The sequence below is a fragment of the Quercus robur genome, chromosome 7 (assembly GCF_932294415.1).
Source record: "Quercus robur chromosome 7, dhQueRobu3.1, whole genome shotgun sequence".
Lineage (NCBI taxonomy): Eukaryota > Viridiplantae > Streptophyta > Magnoliopsida > Fagales > Fagaceae > Quercus > Quercus robur.
This window is the reverse complement of record NC_065540.1, coordinates 16,497,564-16,507,321: the sequence shown is the minus strand read 5'-3', so window position 1 is coordinate 16,507,321 and position 9,758 is coordinate 16,497,564.

Sequence of the window (9,758 nt, the reverse complement as noted above, 5' to 3'; positions counted from 1 at the left end):
ACTGTCACATTTAATGTTGGAACTGCAAAATGTGAAGATGGAACCGTCAAGTCTGAGAAAACAATAAAGGAACCACCCAAATGTGAGAAAAGAACTATCACATGTGATGTTGGAACTGCACAATGTGAGGATGGAACCGTTAAGCGTGAGAAAAAAGTAAGGGTACCACCCAATATGACAAAAGAACTATCAAATGTGATGTTGGAAACGTACAATGTGAGGATGGAATCGTCAAATGTGAGGAAAAAAAGTAAGGGAACCACCGAATGTTAGATACAAACTGTCACATGTGATGTTGGAACTGCACAATGTGGGGGTGGAATCGTCAAGTGCGAGAAAAAAGTAAGGGAACCACTAAATGTGAGAAAAGAACCGTCACATGTGATGTTGGAACTGCAAAATGTAGAGATGGAACCGTTAAGTGTGAGAAAAAAGTAAGGGAACCACCTAAATGCTGAGAAAAGAACTGTCACATGTGATGTTAGAACTGCACATTATTAGGATGAAACCGTTAACTGTGAGAAAAAAGTAAGGGAATCACCCAATGTGACAAAAGATTTGTCAAACGTGATGTTGGAAATGCCCAATGTGAGGATGAAACCGTCAAATGTGAGGAAAAAAAGTAAGGGAACCATCGAATGTGAGAAAAGAACTGTCACATGTGATGTTGGAACCACCCAATATGACAAAAGAACTGTCAGATGTGACATTGGAATCGCACAATGTGAAGATGAAACCGTCAAATGTGAGAAAAAAAAAGTAAAGGAATCACAAAATGTGAGAAAAAAAACTATCACATGTGAAATTAGAACTGTACAATGTGAGGGTGAAACTGTCAAATGTGAGAAAAAAATAAGGGAACCACCAAATGTGAGAAAAGAACTGTCACATGTGATGTTGGAACAGCACAATATGAAGATGGAACCATCAAGTGTGAGAAAAAAGTAAGAGAACCACCAAATGTGACAAAATAATTGTCACATGTAATGTTGAAACCGCATAATGTGAGGATGGAACCGTCAAACGTGAGGAAAAAAAAGTAAGGGAACCACCAAATTTGAGAAAGAACTATCACATGTGATGTTGGAACTGCACAATGTGAGGATGGAACCGTCAAATGTGAGAAAAAAAGTAAGGAAACCACCAAATGTGAGAAAAAAACTGTCACATGTTATGTTGGAACTGCAAAATGTGAAGATAGAACCGTCAAGTATGAGAAAACAGTAATGGAACCACCATATGTGAGAAAGAACTATCACATGTGATGTTGGAACTGCACAATGTGAGGATGGAACCGTCAAATGTGAGAAAAAAAGTAAGGGAACCACCAAATGTGAGAAAAAAACTGTCACATGTGATGTTGGAACTGCAAAATGTGAAGATAGAACCCTCAAGTGTGAGTAAATAGTAATGGGACCACCAAATGTGAGAAAATAACTGTCACATGTGATGTTGGAACTGCAAAATGTGAAGATGGAACCGTCAAGTGTGAGAAAACAATAAAGGAACCACCCAAATGTGAGAAAAGAACTATCACATGTGATGTTGGAACTGCACAATGTGAGGATGGAACCATTAAGCGTGAGAAAAAAGTAAGGGAACCACCCAATAATGCAAAAGAACTATCAGATGTGATGTTGGAAACGTACAATGTGAGGATGGAATCGTCAAATGTGAGGAAAAAAAGTAAGGGAACCACCGAATGTTAGAAACAAACTGTCACATGTGATGTTGGAACTGCACAATGTGGGGATGGAATCGTCAAGTGCGAGAAAAAGTAAGGGAACCACTAAATGTGAGAAAATAGCCGTCACATGTGATGTTGGAACTGCAAAATATAGAGATGGAACCGTTAAGTGTGAGAAAAAAGTAAGGGAGCCACCTAAATGCTGAGAAAAGAACTGTCACATGTGATGTTAGAACTGCACATTATTAGGATGAAACCGTTAAGTGTGAGAAAAAAGTAAGGGAATCACCCAATGTGACAAAAGATTTGTCTAACGTGATGTTGGAAATGCACACAGTGAGGATGAAACTGTCAAATATGAGGAAAAAAAGTAAGGGAACCACCCAATATGACAAAAGAACTGTCAGATGTGACATTAGAACTGTCAGATGTGACATTGGAATCGCACAATGTGAAGCTGAAACCGTCAAATGTGAGAAAAAAAAAGTAAAGGAATCACAAAATGTGAGAAAAAAACTATCACATGTGATATTAGAACTATACAATGTGAGGATGAAACTGTCAAATGTGAGGAAAAAAATAAGGGAAACACCAAATGTGAGAAAAGAACTGTCACATGTGATGTTGGAACAGCACAATATGAAGATAGAACCATCAAGTGTGAGAAAAAAGTAAGAGAACCACCAAATGTGACAAAAGAATTGTCACATGTAATGTTAGAACCGCAAAATGTGAGGATGGAACCGTCAAACGTGAGGAAAAAAAAGTAAAGGAACCACTAAATGTGAGAAAGAACTATCACATGTGATGTTGGAACTGCATAATGTGAGGATCGAACCGTCAAATGTGAGAAAAAAAGTAAGGGAACCACCAAATGTGAGAAAAAAACTGTCACATGTGATGTTTGAACTGCAAAATGTGAAGATAGAACCGTCAAGTGTGAGAAAAAAAAAAGTAAAGGAATCACAAAATGTGAGAAAAAAAACTATCACATGTGATATTAGAACTGTACAATGTGAGGGTGAAACTGTCAAATGTGAGAAAAAAATAAGGGAACCACCAAATGTGAGAAAAGAACTATAACATGTGATGTTGGAACAGCACAATATGAAGATGGAACCATCAAGTGTGAGAAAAAAGTAAGAGAACCACCAAATGTGACAAAAGAATTGTCACATGTAACGTTGAAACCGCATAATGTAAGGATGGAACCGTCAAACGTGAGGAAAAAAAAGTAAGGGAACCACCAAATTTGAGAAAGAACTATCAGATGTGATGTTGGAACTGCACAATATGAGGATGAAACCGTCAAATGAAAGAAAAAAAGTAAGGAAACCACCAAATGTGAGAAAAAAACTGTCACATGTGATGTTGGAACTGCAAAATGTGAAGATAGAATCGTCAAGTATGAGAAAACAGTAATGGAACCACCATATGTTAGAAAATAACTGTCACATGTGATGTTGGAACTGCAAAATGTGAAGATGGTACCGTCAAGTGTGAGAAAACAATAAATGAACCACCCAAATGTGAGAAAAGAACTATCACATGTGATGTTAGAACTGCACATTATTAGGATGAAACCGTTAACTGTGAGAAAAAAGTAAGGGAATCACCCAATGTGACAAAAGATTTGTCAAACGTGATGTTGGAAATGCCCAATGTGAGGATGAAACCGTCAAATGTGAGGAGAAAAAGTAAGGGAACCATCGAATGTGAGAAAAGAACTGTCACATGTGATGTTGGAACCACCCAATATGACAAAAGAACTGTCAGATGTGACATTGGAATCGCACAATGTGAAGATGAAACCGTCAAATGTGAGAAAAAAAAAAGTAAAGGAATCACAAAATGTGAGAAAAAAAACTATCACATGTGATATTAGAACTGTACAATGTGAGGGTGAAACTGTCAAATGTGAGAAAAAAATAAGGGAACCACCAAATGTGAGAAAAGAACTGTCACATGTGATGTTGGAACAGCACAATATGAAGATGGAACCATCAAGTGTGAGAAAAAAGTAAGAGAACCACCAAATGTAACAAAATAATTGTCACATGTAATGTTGAAACCGCATAATGTGAGGATGGAACCGTCAAACGTGAGGAAAAAAAAGTAAGGGAACCACCAAATGTGAGAAAAAAACTGTCACATGTGATGTTGGAACTGCAAAATGTGAAGATAGAACCGTCAAGTATGAGAAAACAGTAATGGAACCACCAAATGTGAGAAAATAACTGTCACATGTGATGTTGGAACTGCAAAATGTGAAGATGGAACCGTCAAGTGTGAGAAAAAAGTAAGAGAACCACCAAATGTGACAAAATAATTGTCACATGTAATGTTGAAACCGCATAATGTCAGGATGGAACCGTCAAACGTGAGGAAAAAAAAGTAAGGGAACCACCAAATGTGAGAAAGAACTATCACATGTGATGTTGGAACTGCATAATGTGAGGATGGAACCGTCAAATGTGAGAAAAAAAGTAAGAGAACCACCAAATGTGAGAAAAAAACTGTCACATGTGATGTTTGAACTGCAAAATGTGAAGATAGAACCGTCAAGTGTGAGTAAACAGTAATGGGACCACCAAATGTGAGAAAATAACTGTCACATTTAATGTTGGAACTGCAAAATGTGAAGATGGAACCGTCAAGTGTGAGAAAACAATAAAGGAACCACCCAAATGTGAGAAAAGAACTATCACATGTGATGTTGGAACTGCACAATGTGAGGATGGAACCGTTAAGCGTGAGAAAAAAGTAAGGGTACCACCCAATATGACAAAAGAACTATCAAATGTGATGTTGGAAACGTACAATGTGAGGATGGAATCGTCAAATGTGAGGAAAAAAAGTAAGGGAACCACCGAATGTTAGATACAAACTGTCACATGTGATGTTGGAACTGCACAATGTGGGGGTGGAATCGTCAAGTGCGAGAAAAAAGTAAGGGAACCACTAAATGTGAGAAAAGAACCGTCACATGTGATGTTGGAACTGCAAAATGTAGAGATGGAACCGTTAAGTGTGAGAAAAAAGTAAGGGAACCACCTAAATGCTGAGAAAAGAACTGTCACATGTGATGTTAGAACTGCACATTATTAGGATGAAACCGTTAACTGTGAGAAAAAAGTAAGGGAATCACCCAATGTGACAAAAGATTTGTCAAACGTGATGTTGGAAATGCCCAATGTGAGGATGAAACCGTCAAATGTGAGTAAAAAAAGTAAGGGAACCATCGAATGTGAGAAAAGAACTGTCACATGTGATGTTGGAACCACCCAATATGACAAAAGAACTGTCAGATGTGACATTGGAATCGCACAATGTGAAGATGAAACCGTCAAATGTGAGAAAAAAAAAAGTAAAGCAATCACAAAATGTGAGAAAAAAAACTATCACAGGTGATATTAGAACTGTACAATGTGAGGGTGAAACTGTCAAATGTGAGAAAAAAATAAGGGAACCACCAAATGTGAGAAAAGAACTGTCACATGTGATGTTGGAACAGCACAATATGAAGATGGAACCATCAAGTGTGAGAAAAAAGTAAGAGAACCACCAAATGTGACAAAATAATTGTCACATGTAATGTTGAAACCGCATAATGTGAGGATGGAACCGTCAAACGTGAGGAAAAAAAAGTAAGGGAACCACCAAATTTGAGAAAGAACTATCACATGTGATGTTGGAACTGCACAATGTGAGGATGGAACCGTCAAATGTGAGAAAAAAAGTAAGGAAACCACCAAATGTGAGAAAAAAACTGTCACATGTTATGTTGGAACTGCAAAATGTGAAGATAGAACCGTCAAGTATGAGAAAACAGTACTGGAACCACCATATGTGAGAAAGAACTATCACATGTGATGTTGGAACTGCACAATGTGAGGATGGAACCGTCAAATGTGAGAAAAAAAGTAAGGGAACCACCAAATGTGAGAAAAAAACTGTCACATGTGATGTTGGAACTGCAAAATGTGAAGATAGAACCCTCAAGTGTGAGTAAATAGTAATGGGACCACCAAATGTGAGAAAATAACTGTCACATGTGATGTTGGAACTGCAAAATGTGAAGATGGAACCGTCAAGTGTGAGAAAACAATAAAGGAACCACCCAAATGTGAGAAAAGAACTATCACATGTGATGTTGGAACTGCACAATGTGAGGATGGAACCATTAAGCGTGAGAAAAAAGTAAGGGAACCACCCAATAATGCAAAAGAACTATCAGATGTGATGTTGGAAACGTACAATGTGAGGATGGAATCGTCAAATGTGAGGAAAAAAAGTAAGGGAACCACCGAATGTTAGAAACAAACTGTCACATGTGATGTTGGAACTGCACAATGTGGGGATGGAATCGTCAAGTGCGAGAAAAAGTAAGGGAACCACTAAATGTGAGAAAATAGCCGTCACATGTGATGTTGGAACTGCAAAATATAGAGATGGAACCGTTAAGTGTGAGAAAAAAGTAAGGGAGCCACCTAAATGCTGAGAAAAGAACTGTCACATGTGATGTTAGAACTGCACATTATTAGGATGAAACCGTTAAGTGTGAGAAAAAAGTAAGGGAATCACCCAATGTGACAAAAGATTTGTCTAACGTGATGTTGGAAATGCACACAGTGAGGATGAAACTGTCAAATATGAGGAAAAAAAGTAAGGGAACCACCCAATATGACAAAAGAACTGTCAGATGTGACATTAGAACTGTCAGATGTGACATTGGAATCGCACAATGTGAAGCTGAAACCGTCAAATGTGAGAAAAAAAAAGTAAAGGAATCACAAAATGTGAGAAAAAAACTATCACATGTGATATTAGAACTATACAATGTGAGGATGAAACTGTCAAATGTGAGGAAAAAAATAAGGGAAACACCAAATGTGAGAAAAGAACTGTCACATGTGATGTTGGAACAGCACAATATGAAGATAGAACCATCAAGTGTGAGAAAAAAGTAAGAGAACCACCAAATGTGACAAAAGAATTGTCACATGTAATGTTAGAACCGCAAAATGTGAGGATGGAACCGTCAAACGTGAGGAAAAAAAAGTAAAGGAACCACTAAATGTGAGAAAGAACTATCACATGTGATGTTGGAACTGCATAATGTGAGGATCGAACCGTCAAATGTGAGAAAAAAAGTAAGGGAACCACCAAATGTGAGAAAAAAACTGTCACATGTGATGTTTGAACTGCAAAATGTGAAGATAGAACCGTCAAGTATGAGAAAAAAAAAAGTAAAGGAATCACAAAATGTGAGAAAAAAAACTATCACATGTGATATTAGAACTGTACAATGTGAGGGTGAAACTGTCAAATGTGAGAAAAAAATAAGGGAACCACCAAATGTGAGAAAAGAACTATAACATGTGATGTTGGAACAGCACAATATGAAGATGGAACCATCAAGTGTGAGAAAAAAGTAAGAGAACCACCAAATGTGACAAAAGAATTGTCACATGTAACGTTGAAACCGCATAATGTAAGGATGGAACCGTCAAACGTGAGGAAAAAAAAGTAAGGGAACCACCAAATTTGAGAAAGAACTATCAGATGTGATGTTGGAACTGCACAATATGAGGATGAAACCGTCAAATGAAAGAAAAAAAGTAAGGAAACCACCAAATGTGAGAAAAAAACTGTCACATGTGATGTTGGAACTGCAAAATGTGAAGATAGAATCGTCAAGTATGAGAAAACAGTAATGGAACCACCATATGTTAGAAAATAACTGTCACATGTGATGTTGGAACTGCAAAATGTGAAGATGGTACCGTCAAGTGTGAGAAAACAATAAATGAACCACCCAAATGTGAGAAAAGAACTATCACATGTGATGTTAGAACTGCACATTATTAGGATGAAACCGTTAACTGTGAGAAAAAAGTAAGGGAATCACCCAATGTGACAAAAGATTTGTCAAACGTGATGTTGGAAATGCCCAATGTGAGGATGAAACCGTCAAATGTGAGGAGAAAAAGTAAGGGAACCATCGAATGTGAGAAAAGAACTGTCACATGTGATGTTGGAACCACCCAATATGACAAAAGAACTGTCAGATGTGACATTGGAATCGCACAATGTGAAGATGAAACCGTCAAATGTGAGAAAAAAAAAAGTAAAGGAATCACAAAATGTGAGAAAAAAAACTATCACATGTGATATTAGAACTGTACAATGTGAGGGTGAAACTGTCAAATGTGAGAAAAAAATAAGGGAACCACCAAATGTGAGAAAAGAACTGTCACATGTGATGTTGGAACAGCACAATATGAAGATGGAACCATCAAGTGTGAGAAAAAAGTAAGAGAACCACCAAATGTAACAAAATAATTGTCACATGTAATGTTGAAACCGCATAATGTGAGGATGGAACCGTCAAACGTGAGGAAAAAAAAGTAAGGGAACCACCAAATGTGAGAAAAAAACTGTCACATGTGATGTTGGAACTGCAAAATGTGAAGATAGAACCGTCAAGTATGAGAAAACAGTAATGGAACCACCAAATGTGAGAAAATAACTGTCACATGTGATGTTGGAACTGCAAAATGTGAAGATGGAACCGTCAAGTGTGAGAAAAAAGTAAGAGAACCACCAAATGTGACAAAATAATTGTCACATGTAATGTTGAAACCGCATAATGTCAGGATGGAACCGTCAAACGTGAGGAAAAAAAAGTAAGGGAACCACCAAATGTGAGAAAGAACTATCACATGTGATGTTGGAACTGCATAATGTGAGGATGGAACCGTCAAATGTGAGAAAAAAAGTAAGAGAACCACCAAATGTGAGAAAAAAACTGTCACATGTGATGTTTGAACTGCAAAATGTGAAGATAGAACCGTCAAGTGTGAGTAAACAGTAATGGGACCACCAAATGTGAGAAAATAACTGTCACATTTAATGTTGGAACTGCAAAATGTGAAGATGGAACCGTCAAGTGTGAGAAAACAATAAAGGAACCACCCAAATGTGAGAAAAGAACTATCACATGTGATGTTGGAACTGCACAATGTGAGGATGGAACCGTTAAGCGTGAGAAAAAAGTAAGGGTACCACCCAATATGACAAAAGAACTATCAAATGTGATGTTGGAAACGTACAATGTGAGGATGGAATCGTCAAATGTGAGGAAAAAAAGTAAGGGAACCACCGAATGTTAGATACAAACTGTCACATGTGATGTTGGAACTGCACAATGTGGGGGTGGAATCGTCAAGTGCGAGAAAAAAGTAAGGGAACCACTAAATGTGAGAAAAGAACCGTCACATGTGATGTTGGAACTGCAAAATGTAGAGATGGAACCGTTAAGTGTGAGAAAAAAGTAAGGGAACCACCTAAATGCTGAGAAAAGAACTGTCACATGTGATGTTAGAACTGCACATTATTAGGATGAAACCGTTAACTGTGAGAAAAAAGTAAGGGAATCACCCAATGTGACAAAAGATTTGTCAAACGTGATGTTGGAAATGCCCAATGTGAGGATGAAACCGTCAAATGTGAGTAAAAAAAGTAAGGGAACCATCGAATGTGAGAAAAGAACTGTCACATGTGATGTTGGAACCACCCAATATGACAAAAGAACTGTCAGATGTGACATTGGAATCGCACAATGTGAAGATGAAACCGTCAAATGTGAGAAAAAAAAAAGTAAAGGAATCACAAAATGTGAGAAAAAAAACTATCACAGGTGATATTAGAACTGTACAATGTGAGGGTGAAACTGTCAAATGTGAGAAAAAAATAAGGGAACCACCAAATGTGAGAAAAGAACTGTCACATGTGATGTTGGAACAGCACAATATGAAGATGGAACCATCAAGTGTGAGAAAAAAGTAAGAGAACCACCAAATGTGACAAAATAATTGTCACATGTAATGTTGAAACCGCATAATGTGAGGATGGAACCGTCAAACGTGAGGAAAAAAAAGTAAGGGAACCACCAAATTTGAGAAAGAACTATCACATGTGATGTTGGAACTGCACAATGTGAGGATGGAACCGTCAAATGTGAGAAAAAAAGTAAGGAAACCACCAAATGTGAGAAAAAAACTGTCAC